Source organism: Macaca nemestrina, chromosome 10 (genome assembly GCF_043159975.1).
Source record: "Macaca nemestrina isolate mMacNem1 chromosome 10, mMacNem.hap1, whole genome shotgun sequence".
NCBI lineage: Eukaryota > Metazoa > Chordata > Mammalia > Primates > Cercopithecidae > Macaca > Macaca nemestrina.
The window spans coordinates 41,610,819-41,627,869 of NC_092134.1; the positions used below are offsets into that span (position 1 = coordinate 41,610,819).

General features: G+C 39.2%; 1 long non-coding RNA gene across 1 annotated transcript; it reads left to right on the forward strand.

Annotated features, from left to right (window-relative positions):
• The first annotated feature begins 2,049 nt into the window (after window positions 1-2,049).
• On the forward strand, window positions 2,050-15,960 carry LOC105483735 (uncharacterized). Its single transcript, XR_988538.2, has 3 exons — window positions 2,050-2,082; window positions 13,330-13,464; window positions 15,693-15,960. It is a non-coding gene; the product is annotated as an uncharacterized lncRNA (long non-coding RNA).
• Window positions 15,961-17,051: the final 1,091 nt, after the last annotated feature.

The following is a 17,051-nucleotide window of genomic DNA, read 5'->3' on the forward strand; positions in this document are numbered from 1 at the left end:
TTATTTTTTAAACTTACCAAAGACATTGTAACTTTGATATGTGTTCAAAAGGTATTAAGTTTGTACTTAAAATGTTTCATTTAGAAATGACTATAGTAACCTGAAAACACACAAATTATGCATATTGTTACCAGTGGTGAATCCATACCAGCCTGCAGCAAATTCCATTCTTGCCCCTTTGGAGGAAAGAATTCGGCTGAGGGGCATAAGGAAGAGTGACAGTCTGAGGCAAATTTTACAGCAAGAGTGAAAGCTTATTAACAAGTTTTAGAGCAGAAATGAAAGGAAGTAAACTTGGAAGAGGGCCAAGTGGGTGACTTGAGAGATCCAAGTGTTCTGTCCCACCTTGACTTGGAGTTTTATCCATTGGCATGGTTCCAGGGTTTCCATTTCTCCTCCCTTGATTTTTCTCTTGGGGCGGGCTGCCTGCATGTGCAGTGGCCTGCCAGCCCTTAGGAGGGGCCACATGCACACTGTGTTTACTAAAGTTGTGCACATGCTTAGTTGTGCGCATGCTTATTTGAGGCGTTTTTCCCTTACCAGTCCAGTGTTCCTAGAAGAAGGTCACATGCCAGTTAAACTTTGCCGTTTTCCCTCTTAATGCAATATTTGAGCTCACTCGTCCAACTCCTGAGATCTTTTCAGAAAGCTTCTGATTACCAGTTTGAGGTGTTTTCTATTTATTGGGAGACTGCCTTTCCCTGACACTGGCCGCCACTGATTATTATTTTAGAGAGACAGTTTAACAACCACCTGACTATCACTTGTTGGTAGCCTGATAATCCTGGAGGAGAGGAACCTCTTTTGCCCTGCTCATGTCTGCCTAGCTACCTACTCTAACAATATTACTTATTCGACTTCTAACAGAGTTTTCAGGAATATCCATTAGTACAACTACCATTTCATTTAAAAAAAAATCACATGATTGACGAATCTAATTAGTTTTTTATATAAAGAAGCTGTGGTTGAGGGTGGAGAATAAAATATCTTGGCAACATCACCAGTGTTGAAACATCAATACTTAATTGCAAAGCCAGATGAAGTCAATTACATGGCCCTACTAAATCTATAAACTTTACCTTTTACAATTAGAAACTACATATGGAATGTCTTTTTCTCTTTCTCTATGTGTGTACGTGTGTGTGTGTGTGTATATATATATATAAAAATATAGTACATATATTTTAAATTACAAAAATTATACCCTCTATTACAGTAGGTAGATAGTCCGGCATGAGCAGGGACAGAAGAGCGTCTGCCATCATCAGAAATGTCAGATGACCATCAGGTGATGGTCAGGCAATTGTTACACTGTCTTTCTGAAATAATGACTGTTCACAGCCAGCACCAGCGATAGTCTCCCTATAGATAGAAAAAACCCGAAACTGGTGATCAGCAACTTCCCAATAAGATCTTAGGAGTTGAGCAAATGGGCTTACACATGCGCACTAAGAGGCAAAATTGTGGCGTTTAACCGCTATATGACCTCCTAGAGATACTCCCCTGGTAAGGGAAGAACACCTCAAGTGAGCATGCCTACAACTCCAGTAAACACACTGCACCTGCTGCCCTCACAAGGGCTAGCCCGCTGCTGTTAATGCAGAGAGCCTAGCCCAAAGAAAGAAGCAGGAGAGAGGGAACACAAGACCCCAGAAGTAGCCAACATGTAAAACCCCAAGTCAGAAAGTCAAACCGCGCACTTGTCTTTCAAGTCGACCACTTGGCCCTCTTCCAAGTGTACTTTCCTTCGTTTTGTTCCTGCTCTAAAGTTTTTTTTAATAAAGTTTCACTTCTGCTCTAATCCTTCCCTTGGTCTCTCCTTCTGCCTTATGGCCCTCAGTCAAATTATTTGTGTCTCAGCGGAGACACAAATTGAGGTTGTTACAAACTTGTATGAATTCACTGCCGCTAACATATTTTGGTGCCGTATGACTCAAATAACTCCCATTGCTAACACTTCCAGTTGTAGAAAGTCAAACAGTAGAATAGTAAATGAAGTAAATGGTGTAGGATAAAAAGTGAAATTCTCATCTTCTTTTCTTTCCTTTCCAAATTCCACCCAGAGTTGACTACAGTTACGTGGTTAGTGTGATTATTGCTGGTTTTTTATATTCTACGATTGCAAATAAGTAGAGTTGCAATTTTTTAAGCAAATAAGATCATGCCATGCATTCTTTTCTGTATCTTACTTTGACTCCTCAACACATTCTTGAAAAACTTTCCATGTCAATAACAATAGGTAGACTTTTTCTCTTAAATGACTGCAAATTATTTGTGTTTATTATTGTAAAGTATGTAATTGTATAGGCACAAGATACCTTTGAAAACATTTGTTCTTTTGATAAATTCTTACCTGATATCTCTTCATAAATTTCAAACAGTGATGCAATAATTCTCCATATAATAACATGTATCTAGGTACATAAGTGTAAATATTTCTCTGGTATGAAAGTGCTGAGTTAAAAACCATACACCATTTAAGTGTTGCTAAGCTGAAAGATATTCCTACCAACAATATATGATGCATGTGAGTACTCATTTCCCTACATCATTGCCAAAATTGGGTTTCAGAAATCTTTTAAATTTTATCTAATATTATAGACTAAATATGGTATTTAATTGAAGGAAATTTTCATATGCTATTTTTTAAAACTAGAAATGTTATTCATCGAAACTAAATGAGTGAAGGCAGTACTAATGGCAATTTTAAAATTTCATTAAACCTTCTGCCTCTCATGTTAGACACAGTTATAGGTGAGATTCTACTATTACATAGAGATCTAGGCCTTCTTCCCAATTATAATGCATAGCATATGCTGAAAAATAGTCATATATCATGTTTCAATTTTTATATTGAAAGTTATTGTAAATGGTGTGAGCTAAGATCAAACTCTTCAAAATTTCCAAATTTCAGATTTCCATTCACCTCCCTTCCTGGGTTTAACCTCTCACCTCTGCAGCCTTTCCATTATGACATTACTTTTATAAACAACGATATTACTTTTACAAACATTTACCTGCCAAGAGTCATCTTCATTATCTGCATTTTCATTATCTCTCCCTGCCCCCAAAGAGACCTCAGGGAACAATCTGTCTTTCTTGTAGGACTCTTCATAATTCACATGAATTGTTCTTACCTCTTCCCAAATTCTCCTTCATGCTCACCATTTTCTTTGTATAATATCCAGTTGTTATAAAGTAGAGACTAATTGTTGTGTCCCTTGCTTCTAGAGTGCTTTAATTCTATTTTAAATAAGAATTTTCACATGTTGTTGATTATTCCAGAAAAAAAAGAGTTTTCTAAGATCTGAAATAAATATACTGTACTTAGTGAGACAGCAGTTACAACACAAACCAAAAATATTTTGAAGAAAAAAATGTACAGATGGACAATGAGTGGTGATTCTGATGTTTAAAATGTTTACTAAAAATCATGACTGCCATATTGAGAGAGATGAATTGATTTTTACTTTTTATTCTTCTTTTTTAGACCTTCACGCTTTCTATATGAATAGTTACTTAAGGATTTAGGGACTCCTAAATTCAGTTAATTTTCATTCTTCCAGTTACTACTCTAGGCAAATCGCCAAATGGTTTGATTTTAGTTTTTCACCTTTTACATAGAATGATAATAATTTTATAGTTTAAGGGAAGAAAGCTTGGAGCAGTCTCTGGCACTGAATAATACAGATGCTCCACAACTTTATGATGGGTTACCTCCCAATAAATCCCTTGTAAGTTGAAAATACCATACATCAAAAATGCATTTAATATCCCTAACCTACTGAACAGCACCCAGTCTTCTTTAAACATGCTCAGAACACTTACCTTAACCTACAGTTGGGCAAAATCATCCAGCACAAAGACTACTTTAAAATAAAGTGTTGAATATCTCATGTAATTTATTTTACTTTTTTATATATGTATTTTATTTTAAGTTCAGGGGTACATGTACAGGGACATTACAAAGGTTAACTTGTGTCATGGGGGTTTGTTGTACAGATGATTTCATCACCCAGGTCTTAAGCCTAGTAGTACCCATCAGTTGTTTTTCCTAATCCTCTCCCTCCTCCCAACCTCCACCCTCTGATAGTGTGTTGTTCCCCTCTATGTGTCCATGTGTTCTTATTATTTAGCTCCCATTTATAAGTGAGAATATGTGGTATTTGGTACTCTGTTTCTGTGTTAGTTGCTAAGGATAATGGCCTCCAGCTCCATCCATGTCCCTGCAAAAGACATGATGTCATTGTTTTTTATGGCAGCACAGTATTCCATGGTGTATATGCACCACATTTTCTTTATCCAGTCTATCATTGATGGACATTTAGGTTGATTCCATGTCTTTGCTATCGTATATAATGTTGTAATGAACATACATGTGCATTTGACTTTATAATAGAACAATTGATATACCTTTGGGTATATACCCAGTAATGAGATTGCTGGCTCGAATGGTATTTTTGTCTTTAGGTCTTTGAGGAATTATCCTACTGTCTTCCACAAAGTTTAAATTAATTTACACTCTCACCAACAGTGTATAAGCATTTCTTTTCCTCCACAACCTCACCAACATCTGTTATTTTTTTACTTTTTAATAATAGCCATTCTGACTGGTATGAGATGGTATCTCACTGTGGTTTTGATTTTCATTTCTCTAATGATCAATGATGAGCTTTTTTTCATATGATTGTTGGCCATATGTATGTCTTCTTTTGGGAAGTGTCTGATCATGTCCTTTGCCCACATTTTTTATGGGGTTGTTTTTTCTTATAAATTTGTTTAGGTTTCTTATAGATGCTGGATAGTAGGCCTTTGTGGGATGCCTAGTTTGCAAATATTTTCTCCTATTCTGTAGGTCGTTTGTTTACTCTGTTGGTAGTTTCTTTCACTGTGCAGAAGCTCTTTAGTTTAATTAGATTTAGATATGTTAGATTTTAGATTTGTAAAAATTTGCCAATTTTTGTTTTTCTTGTAATTGCATTTGGTGTCTTAATCGTGAAATATTTGCCCTGTGGCTGTGTTCTGAATGGTACTGTCTAGATTGTTCTCCAGTGTTTTTGTAGTTTTGGGTTTTACATTTAAATCTTTGATCTATCTTGAGTTAATTTTTGTATATGATGTAAGGAAGGGATCCAGTTTTAGTCTTCTGCATATGGCTAGCCTGTTATCCCAGCACCATTTATTGAGAAGGGAATTCTTTGCCCGTTGCTTGTTTTTTGTGAGGTTTGTCAAAGATCAGTTAGGTGTAGGTGTGTGGTCTTATTTCTAGGTTCTCTATTTTATTCCATTGGTCTATGTATCTGTTTTGGTACCAGTATCATGCTGTTTTGGTTACTGCAGCCTTGTAGTATAATTTGAAGTCAGGTAGCGTGATGCCTCCAGCCTTGTTCTTTTTGTTTATGATTGTACTAGCTGTTCAGGCTCTTTTGTTGATTTCATGTGAATTTTAAAATAGTTATTTCTAGTTCTTTGAATAATGTCAATGGTAGTTTAATATGAATAACCTCGAATCTATAAATTCCTTTGGGCAGTATGGCCATTTTAATGATATTGATTCTCCTATCCATGAGCATGGAATGCTTTCCCATTTGTTTGTGTCATCTCTCATTTCTTTGAGCAGTATTTTGTAGTTCTCTACTTTTAGAGATCTTTCATCTCCCTAGTTAGCTGGACTCCTAGGTATTTTTTGTGGCAATTATGAATGGAAGTTCATTCATGATTTGGCTCTTGGCTTGACTGTTATTTGTGTATAGCAATGCTAGTGATATTTTGACATTGATTTTGTATCCTGAGACTTTGAGGAAATTATTTATCAGCTTAAGAAGATTTGGGGGCTGAGACTATGGGATTTTCTAGATATAGGATCATGTTGTGTGCAAACAAGAAAAGTCTGACTCCCTCTCTTCCTATTTGGATGCCCTTTGTTTCTTTCTCTTGCCTGGTTGCCCTAGCCAGACTTCCAATACTGTTTTGAATAGGAGTGGTGAAAGAGGGCACACTTGTCTTGTGCTGGTTTTCAAAGGAATGCTTCTAGCTTTTTTCCATTCAGTACGGTGTTGGCTGTGAGTTTGTCATATATGGCTCTCATTATTTTGAGATATGTTCCTTAAATACCTCGTTTATTGAGTTTTTAATGTGAATGGGTGTTGAATTTTATTGAAAGCCTTCTCTACATCTATTTAATCGTGTGATTTTCATCTTTTTTGTTTATGTGATGAATCACATTTATTGATTTGCATATGTTGAACCAATCTTGCCTCACAGGGATAAAGTCTCCTTTGTCATAGTGGATAAGCTTTTTGATGTGCTGCTGGATTCAGTTTGCCAGTATTTTGTTGAGGATTTTTGCATCAATGTTCATCAAGGATATTGGATTGAAGTTTTCTTTTATCGTTGTAGCTCTGCAAGATTTTGGTACCTGGATGATGCTGGCCTCATATAATAAATTAGGAAGGACTCCCTTCTTCCTAATTTTTTGGAATAGTTTTAGTAGGATTGGTACCAGCTCTTCTTTGTACATCTGATAGAATTCAGCTGTGAATCCATCTGGTCCTGGGCTTTTTTTGGTTGGTAGGCTATTAATTACTGCCTCAATTTCAGAGCCGATTATTGTTCTCTTCAGGGATTCAATTTTTTTCTGGTTCAATCTTGGGAGAGTGTATGTGTCCAGTAATGAATTCCATTTTCTAGTTTATGTGCACAGAGGTGTTCATAATGTTCTCTGATGGTTCTTTACAGTTGTGTGGAGTCAGTGGTAGTATCCCCCTTGTTGTTTCTTTTTTTTTTTTTTTTTTGAGACAGAGTCTCACTCTGTCACCCAGGCTGGAGTGCAGTGGTGCGATCTCGGCTCACTGCAAGCTCCGCCTCCTGGGTTCACGCCATTCTCCTGCCTCAGCCTCCCCAGTAGCTGGGACTACAGGTGCCCGCCATCACGCCCGGCTAGTTTTTTGTATTTTTAGTAGAGACGGGGTTTCACTGTGTGAGCCGGGATGGGATGGTCTCGATCTCCTGACCTCGTGATCCACCCGCCTTGGCCTCCCAAAGTGCTGGGATTACAGACGTGAGCCACCGTGCCCGGCCCCCCTTGTTGTTTCTGATTGTGTTAACTTGAATCTTCTCTCTTTTCTTCATTAGTCTAGCCAGAAATGTATGTATTTTATTAATTTTTTTCAAAGAATGGCTCCTGAATTCATTGATCTTTTGAGTGATTTTTTTGTATCTCAATCTCCTTCAGTTCAGCTCTGATTTTGTTTATTTCTTGTCTTCTGCTAGCTTTAGGATTTATTTACTCTCGGTTCTTTAGTTTTTTTTAGTTGCAATGTTAGTTTGTTAACTTGAGATCTTTCTAGCTTTTCGATGTGGGCATTTAGTGCTATCAATTTCCCTCTTAACACTACCCTAGCTGTGTTCCAGAGATTCTGGTATGTTGTATCCTTGTTTTCATTAGCTTTAAAGAACTGCTTAATTTCTGCTTTCATTTTATGATTCACCCAAAAGTCATTCAAGAGCAGAATATTCAGCTTCGATATAATTGTATGATTTTGAGTGAATCTATTAGTCTTTATTTCTAGTCTGATTGTGCTGCGGTCTAAGAGGTTGTTTGTTACAATTTCAGTTATTTTTCATTTGCTGAGGAATGTCTTACTTCTGATTATGTGATCGATTTTAGAGTACATACCATGTGGCAATGAGAAGAATGTATATTCTTTTGTTTTTAGGTGAAGAGTTCTGTATATATATATATCAGGTCCATGTGGTCCAGAGATGAGTTCAGATCCTGAATATCTTTGTTAATTTTCTGCCTCAATGATCTGTCTCATATTGTCAGTGGGATGCTAAAGCTTTTCACTATTATTGAGTGGGAGACTAAGTCTCTTTGAAAATTTCTAAGAATTTGCTTTATGAATCTGGTTGCTCCTATGTTGGGTGTACATATACTTAGAATACTTACTTTTTTTGTTGAATTGAACCTTTTACCATTATATAATGCCTTTCTTTTCTTTTTTGATTGTTGTTGGTTTAAAGCCTGTTTTGTCAGAAACTAGGATTGCAATCCCTACTTTTTTTCTATTTTCCCTTTGCTTAGATTTTTCTCCATCCTTTGAGTGTATATGTGCCACCGTATGTGAGATAAGTCTCTTGAAGACAGTATACTAATGGATCTTGGTTTTTATCCATCTTGCCACTCTGTATTTTAATTGGGGCCTTTGCTCATTTAAGATTCATATTGATATGTGTGGATTTGATCCTACATTCATGATGTTAACTGGTTGTTTTGAAGACTTGCTTATATGGTTGCTTTATCGTGTCATTGGTCTGTGTACTTCATTGTGTTTTTGTAGTGACTGGGAATGATATTTCATTTCCTTATTTAGTGCTTCCTTCAGGAGCTCTTGTAAGAAAGGCTTGGTGGTAACAAATTACCTCAGCATTTGCTTGTCTGAAAAGGATCTTATTTCTTAGTTTGGCTGGATATAAAATTCTGGGTTGGAATCTCTTTTCTTTAAGAATGTTGAATATTGACCCCCAATCTCTTCTGATTTACAGGGTTTCTGCTGAGAAGTCTGCTGTTAGTCTGATGGGCTTCCCTTTGTAGGTGACCTGGCCTTTCTCTCTAGCTGCCTTTAATATTTTTTCTTTCATTTTGATGTTGGAGAATCTAGTGATTATGTGTCTTGAGGATGATCTTCTAATGGAGTATTTTATTAAGGTTCTCTGCATTTCCCAAAATTCAGTGTTGGCCTCTAGCTGTATTGAAGAAATTCTCATGCATAATATTCTGAAATATGTTTTCTAAGTTGGTTACATTTTCCCCATACCTTTCCAGTACACCAATCAGTCATTGATTCAGTCTCTTTACATAATGCCATATTTCCTGGAGGTTTTGTTCATTCCTTTTCATTCTTTTTTCTTTATTCTTCTCTATACTGGTTATTTGGTCTGCCACTCCTACAATGTTTTATCATGATTTTTAGCTTCCTTGCATTGAGTTACAATGCACTCCTCCTGTAGCTCAGTGAACTTCATTTTTATCCATATTCTGAATTCCATTTCTGTCATTTCAGTCATCTCAGCCTGGTTTCCAGCCCTTGTTGGAAAGGTTATGTGGTCATTTGGAGGAAAGAAGATACTCTGGCTTTTTGAGTTTTTAGCATTCTTTTTTTTTTTTTTTTTTTTTTTTTTGAGACGGAGTCTGGCTCTGTCACCCAGGCTGGAGTGCAGTGGCGTGATCTCGGCTCACTGCAAGCTCCGCCTCCCAGGTTCACGCCATTCTCCTGCCTCAGCCTTCCGAGTAGCTGGGACTACAGGCGCCCGCCACCTCGCCCGGCTAGTTTTTTGTATTTTTTAGTAGAGACGGGGTTTCACCGTGTTAGCCAGGATGGTCTCGATCTCCTGACCTCGTGATCCGCCCGTCTCAGCCTCCCAAAGTGCTGGGATTACAGGCTTGAGCCACCGCGCCCGGCCAAGTTTTTAGCATTCTTGTACTGATTTTTTCTCATCTTTCTGGGCTTATCTACCTTCATTCTTTGAGGTTGTTGACCTTTAGGTAGGGATTTTTTCTTTTTAATCCTTAGTGATGACCTTGAGGATTTCATTGTGGTATAAGGTGGATTCAACCAACCGGCTTTGTTTCTGGGAGATTTTAGGGTGCCATCATTCAGTTCCCCACTTATGGACTGTATGCTCTAACTCTGGGGGACTTGTATTGGCCTGTGACTTTGTTCTTTGGCTCCTCAAGGTTTGGAGTCTACTGTGCTGGGAAGACCAATATGTGGCAGCTGCAGCAGAGTACTAGTGGATCCAGGGGTGCCTTCCTCTCTGTGGGTTTTTACCACAGTGGTGAAGGCAAGGCAGTTGGGGAGAAAGTAGGGGGCCCCTGCTAGAGACTGAATTGTTGCACTGGAGGTGGTGATGGTTTGGGGGATGGGTGCTGGTCAGTGCAGGTCTGGGTGCCTTCTCTGCACCTTGAAAGCAGGAGTGATGGTTCAGGGTATAGGAGAATCATCTGTTCTTTGTATGGCGTTAGTGCAAGAGCAGCATGCTGGCAGGGATGCGGGCTTGCTAGCTCTGTGCTAGCCAAGGCTCCATCTGCAATGGTGGTCAGCAGGGGTCAGGGGGATGTAGTGCACTCCTGCATTCTGGCAGGGCAAATAAAGCAAAACCTGCCCTTGTAGACACATGCCAGCAAAGTGATGTGAGGAGTTTCCATGGGCTCGAGGGAAGCTGCATGGGACTTGCAGGCTGGTGCATGGCCATAAGGGCCACATCATTGGAGCTCTCCCCTGGTTAGGCACAGTCCACTGCAGAAGTTATGGTGCTGACCCACCAGGGCCCTATAAGTAGGCATGGCCAGACTTGGGCCCTTGGAGAGAGAACAGACCAAGGAGTGCTCAGGTCAGATCAGACCTGTCTGATGTGCAAGACCACCGGGCAAAGATCAGATCCAACAGTTGTCCTAGGGGTAAGGTCTCTTATGGAAGCAAGTCAAGCCTACAGAGATGGCCGTCCCTGGCCATGTTCCATTATAGACGCTCCTGCACCAAACTTTCTGGGTTCCACATCAGCTGGCTCACTGCTCGACCACTTTGCTTGTCTCCTGGGTCCTCTCCCCAGAGAGATGTGGGTTGACAATTGCTCAGGGCAATTAGCCCAGGATGAAGTGTCTGTGCTGTGGGCCAAAGCCAGGAGTTTCGTGTCTGGTTACAAGCAGTGCATGGTGTGTGGGACCCGTGGGAGATAAACTGGCCTCCTCTCCTTGGGTCGACTGCAGCTTGTTGAAGATATGGATAAGACACTTAAGGTCTTTGCTCCTTTGTTAGTCCAAGGGTAGCAAGGACAGTTCCACTGCAGAGGCAGTGGCAGAGAAGCTTTCAGTTGCCCCTGGAGGCTCTGTCCAGGGAGTGGCCGAGTTGCTACTGGCTCGATAACTCTGGTGGGGGCTGGCTAGAGGCCTAAACCTGAAAGACTTGCCTGGAGAGGAGATGTGGGAACAAGTACCCACGTAACAGTCTGGCCACTTTGCCACAGGGCTGCTGCGGTATGGTGGGGGTCCACTCCAGTCCCTAGTCACTTTGGATTTTCCAGTAACTTGAGTTATCACCAGCGAAAGCTGCAAAACACCAAAGATGGCAGCCTTCCCCTCTCTCTGGGAGCTCCGTCTCAGTGTGGTATGGGGCTATTGTCCGCCCAAACAACTGTAGAAGGTGGCTGAAGACCCCAGTTAGGAAGCGCTACCCAGTGATGAGGAATGGGACTGGAAACTCACTTTAAAAAGTAGTCTGGCCACATTTTTGTAGAGCAGCTTGCTGGGCTGGGTGTCTGCTTCCGGCCTTGGTTGCCTCAGACACTCTGAAGCCCAAAAGCTGAAATAGCTGTCTCCCAAAAAGCAAAGATGGTGGTCTACCCTTCCCTTGGGAGCTCCAACCCAGGGAGAACTGAAACCTCTGTCCGCTGGAGAATACCAGTGGGGGAAGCTGGAGGCCCCAGTTGGGAGGCTCTACCTGGTGATGAGAAATGGGATCAGGGACCCACTTAAAAGAGCAGTTTGGCCTGTAGGGCGGATCTGATGTGCTGGGGTTCTGCTTCTGCCCCTGGTCACTTTAGGCTCCCCAAAACCTGAAGGCTGAAATAGCTAAGTCTTCCAAACAGAAGAGATGGTGACCCACCCTTTCCTCTGGTAACTCTGTCCCAGATAATTTTCAAATCTCTGTCAGCCAGAGAACAGGGGCAAGGGTGACTCGAGGCCCCAGCTGGGAGATTCCACCCAGTGAGGAGCAATGGAGTCGGGGACCCACTTCAAGAAGGAGTCTGGCCATGTTTTGGTAGAGCAGCTGTGCTGTGCTGGGGGAACCTTTCTGCCCCCAGTTGGTCTGAATTCTCCAAAGCCAGAAGACCTTAATGGCTGAATTGCCCAAAAAACAGCGATAGCAGCCTCCCTGTCCCAGGGATGTGCAACACTGCTGCCAGTAGTCGGCTGGAATTCCAAGCCAGTGGGTCTTATCCTGTGAGGTGCTGTGGAAGTGGGGCCCGTAGACTGTCGCTGCTCCGCACCCTTGATTCAACCTCTTTCCAAGGGATATGTATGGAGGTCTAACCTTCTGCTTTGCTGGAGTTGCAGCTACTTTTGCTAGAAAGCTTGGAAAGCTTGAGTATCTAAAGTTCCCAGGTCTGTGTGTGCCTTGGCTGCTCTGCCAAGACTCCACGAGCTCCGTGTATCAGACTGAAGGCCCTGGTAGAGTGTGTTGACGAGGGAATCTCCTCACCCAAGGGTTGCAAAGATCTGTGGGAGATGCATGGGTTCCCAGGTTGCACATTCAATTACCGCTTCCTCAGGCTGGTGCGGTTCCGTTGGCTTCCTGTAGCTCTGGGGTGGACTGTCATCCGGCCTTGTTTCTCTCCATTCTCCATTGGTCAAGTTGTTTCCTTAATTAGTCCCAACGCAAGTACCTGGATGTTTTGGTTGAAAGTGCTATATTTACTCGTTCTTTTTATTCCCCTCCCTGAAAGTGAAAAACAGAATGGTTGTATGGGTACTCGAAATACAGTTTCTACTGAATGCATATTGCTTTTGCAGCAATGTAAAGTAAAAAATATTGTAAGTTGAACGATTGTAAATTGATGACCATCTATATTCAGTCAGTGGTGGATGTTATAATGCCTGGACTAAGAACTAGGTACCCACAATCTCAAGCTGTTGAGCCGTTTTCTAGGAGTCCAAGGACGTTGGAAAGAGGCTGGAAAGAACCCAATTTCTGACGCAAAGGAGAAAATGTTTTTAAATCCAAGAAAATATTTGTAAACATTTGTCTGCTACTTTGTAAATGCTTAACAATTTGCAAGGTGAAAATCTTTGCATTAACATCTCTCTACAGACACACCCTACAAAATGTAAGAGGATATGTAATTAATATTATTTATTTTAGATTCATTTCTGAAACAACATTTTAGGCAAATGAGGATTTTCATTTTTATATCAGATTCTTATAACACAGTAAAATGAATTTGGAAATAGGTGGAGGGATTCAAAATATTCACATAGAAGATACCTAATGTGCTGAAAGGACTAAAATATCACCTCACTAAATTGTCAGAATTTTAAAAAAGGTAAAAATATAAATGGCAGAATGATTTTTATTAAATAAAGTTTGAAATTTATGTAGAGCCATTTCTTACTTGTCTGTAAATTTTTTTTTTTTTTTAATGAACCTTATGGTGCTGGGAATGACAGGTTTTTGCATCTTTATTAACACAATTGCACTTATATTGCATTCTTTTTCAAATGTATTATTTTGAACTGCTGATTATGTCTGGCTATTTACTCTCTTCCAGCACATTTAGCATTGAGTCAAGATGGTGTCATTTTACATGCAAGCTCCAACACCATTTGAGGCCCTTTGACCCTTCTTCAAATAGCTAATTCCCTGGGGCACAGAGGTGGTGGCAGAGACGGCAGCAAATGACAAGGTGCTGAAAATTCTACTGCCTTCATTAGCTACTTAGCTGTCAAGGTCTTTATTTCTCTGCAAGGCTGACTGAAGCTAGTATGATTCATGCACTTTATAAGAAAACAATTAAAAAGAAATTGATTCCTGAAGGGCTATGTGGCTACATATCTATGAATATTTTTATGATTTTGATTTTTACTCCTGTCACCATAAAATCCAAAACTAAAATTTTACTTTAGTATTTAATAGCCATGTGAATATCGATATTATTCAGTAATGGTTTATAGCAGATGGTAAATATAGTATTGCCTTAACAGAGAAACAAAATAGTTTTTTCTTTTTTTCATAAGGAAAATTCTCAGTAGCTTTTGTCCAATTTATGCATTGTTCCCTGTGGGAGGCAGAATTCTAAAGTGAGTTCTAATGACCCTTGCTCTTGCATAATCTCTCTTCGAGTATGGGTGGAAACTGTGATTATTAAGAGATATTACTCTCATGATTATTTTACATTCTATGGCAAAAGGCATTTTGCAGATGTAAGTAGATTTAACTAAGTTCCCAAATCAGTTGACCTTAAAATAGGGAGATCATGCAGGTGGACTTGACCTAATCATGCTGGCGCTCCAAATCTGACTCTAGAGGGACAGAGATGGAGAAAGTCAGAAAAGCACAAGGATTCAAGGTGCTGTTGCTGGCCTGAAGATGAAGGGGGCCAGATGCCAAATAATGAAGGTGGGATCCTCTAGTTGCTAAAAGTGGTTTTTGGCTGACCAGCAGGAAAAGACCAACGGTCTTGCAAAAGGAAGGAAATGAATTCTTCTAACGACAAGAATGAACTTGGTGGCAGAATTTCCCCCAGAGCCTTTAGAAAAGATATTAGCGCTGTTACATCATTATTTAGCTTTACAATAGCCTGAAAAGAGAACCAGCAATGGTATGTCATGCTTTTTACCCACTGAGCTGTGAGCTAATAAACAGGTGTTGTTTGAAGCTGTTAAATGTGTGATGCTTTTGTACATAGCAATAGAAACTAATGCTCCTCTTTTCCCCTAAGAAAGCTTGAACTAATTTGTACTAAACATTCCAAATGAACTTCTTATTTTGGATGTTAAAAAATATCTTTTTCTCAGTTATTGTTAATTTTAAGGAGTACTTTTTTGTTTTAATACCAGTTTTAAATATTTTAATTTTTAGCTAATGGTGGAAACATCTCTGAATCTTCATATACTATTCTATTTTGTATATTCAAAAAGAGTTTGACGTGTTCATTGATAGAGATAAAAGTAGGAAGAAATGTGAGCCATTAAAATTCACCTATGCTAAAAAACCCAGATTGGAAAAGCAATAAAACTACATGACTATCTTGGACACTTCACATTAACGCTAAATTTAATTTAGACGATGAGACTAAAAGAGAACAGGAATGTAATTAAAACCAATTTAGTCAAGAAGAAATCACAAGAAAGATTGCCTGGACTGGAAAAGAAATTTCACGGAAGATAATGCTTTTGAAGATACTATCTATTATCTTCTAAACAGGGGAGTTTCCAGAGAGAGGCTTCAGGGGAAACACTGGTTAATTTACAATAAAGGTGTTCATATTTATTTGATGTAAGAAAGAATGGTATTCCAAGAAACCAGAGTGCTTTTTGGTTTGAGATGAGGTGAAATTAAAGAGTAATTCCCTTTTACCACTAAATAGCTGGGACAAGCCCAGGCAACTTGGCAAGCGATAGTATAGGAGATAAGACCTACTTCTGATTTGTGGGTTAATTTTCTCCCAGTGCATGCTTCTATTTTGTAGAAAAAGAAGCAGTAAAAGCATTAGTTTTAACAGTTCAGTTTTAATTTAATTTAGTAAAACATCTATGAGGAAAAATAGACATTTTGCCACTTCTTTCATCTAAGAACTTCTGTTAAATTCAGCAATTGACTAATGAAGTCAAACATTTACTTTCTGCAGATCTTAGCCCTAGAAAACATTGCAGCATCTTGCAAGGCAGCAGAGAGTCAAAAGTGTGCTCTTAATATATAACATGAAGGAGTAGTTCAATGTACTCCACTAATCATCTTGGAGTGTGCTTCAAAGCATGTTTAAGGAGAGTCTCAATAGAAAGGCTATTTTTTTGAGAAAGAGTCATTCTAATTTTTAGATCTATCGCTCTGAATACTAATATTGCATTTACTTGGAAACTTATAATGCTACATTTTATTAAGAAAATTATCACTTAAATCTATTTCTCACAGAGAACAAAAGCCATTGGGATCAAAACTACCAAATATAATGACTGACTAATCTACAGTAACAAGAAAAAACATATTGTCCATATTCTGGGTATCAGCTAGGATTCATCACAGAGACAATTCAGTGATGAAGACAATTCAGTGATGAATTAAAACTCCTACAAAGTGCTAATGCATTGCGATTACTCTTCACTAAAGGAGTCACACCTGGAGGAGGAGTCAATTTTTCTCTTATATTACCAGCTTGTATTATTTCCAGATCTAAAACTCAAAAAACTAATTCATTGTTTTATTCATTAAATATTCCTTAGATGCCAACTTTGTATAGCAATAAATTAAACAAATCTTGTTTTTGTGTGGCTTATATTTTAGCTGGAGGAAAATGCAAGCACAACCTGAGAGACATTATGAATTTAAATCCAGAAAGGGAAGATATATATGTGTTCATTTTTATTGGTTAAAATTTCAGTATAGGATGCGGGAATGAATTTCTAGGGTCCTTGACAAAGAATCTGGATGAATGTATTGATAGCTGACTAATTTATCAAAGATTCTTAATTGAATGCTGTGGCTTGACTGACAAAAGCTGCGATTCATAGGTGGTCCACCCTAAATGATGATAAAATTACAGATATTTCTCTCCTATAATACACTAGATGAAATAAAAGGGCTTTGAGTGATAGAGGCTGGGGTATAATTTTAATGCTTGAATCATCGTGTTCCCACCACTTATGTTCTGTTCAGGAATCCAGATCACTCATTTCACTATGACCTAGAGACCTACATCAATACAGGAAGCATCACAATGCAGATGGGAGGTGAAATATCCTGTCATTAGAATAGGGTCCCAAGTACTATTGAAGAAAAGAGGATTCTGAGGTGGCTAAGACCATGAAGTAGCATTTAACTGGCTAAGGCAAATTAGTCATATTTTCTAAAATAGTCAACAGAGCCTACATGGTAATTAGAGAGAATTTGTTGGTGATTAATGGTTATGACATTCCTGGGTGCTACATACATAGGCATCCTGCTAAGGTCCTATTTAGCATGTGAAATAGACAGCCACCTTGACCTGAAGAGAGACTTGACTTCACTCATCACTTTAAAAAATTATGACCTTTCCCCACATCTGAGAACTGACTCTTAAAGTATTAGTGGGCATCCTTTATGAAGAACCTTAAAATAACACTGTAAGTATGTCTGTGGAGGTGGCCCTCACTGAGGAAATGTAGAAACACTTGTGAGAGCAAGTGACTACTAGGTAAAGGGATCTCGACAGACATCTGGAGGATTATTAGACATTGGCTTCAGACTAAAACAATAACTAGAGATCTGTATAAACACTGGAAGCCACTGGTCAGT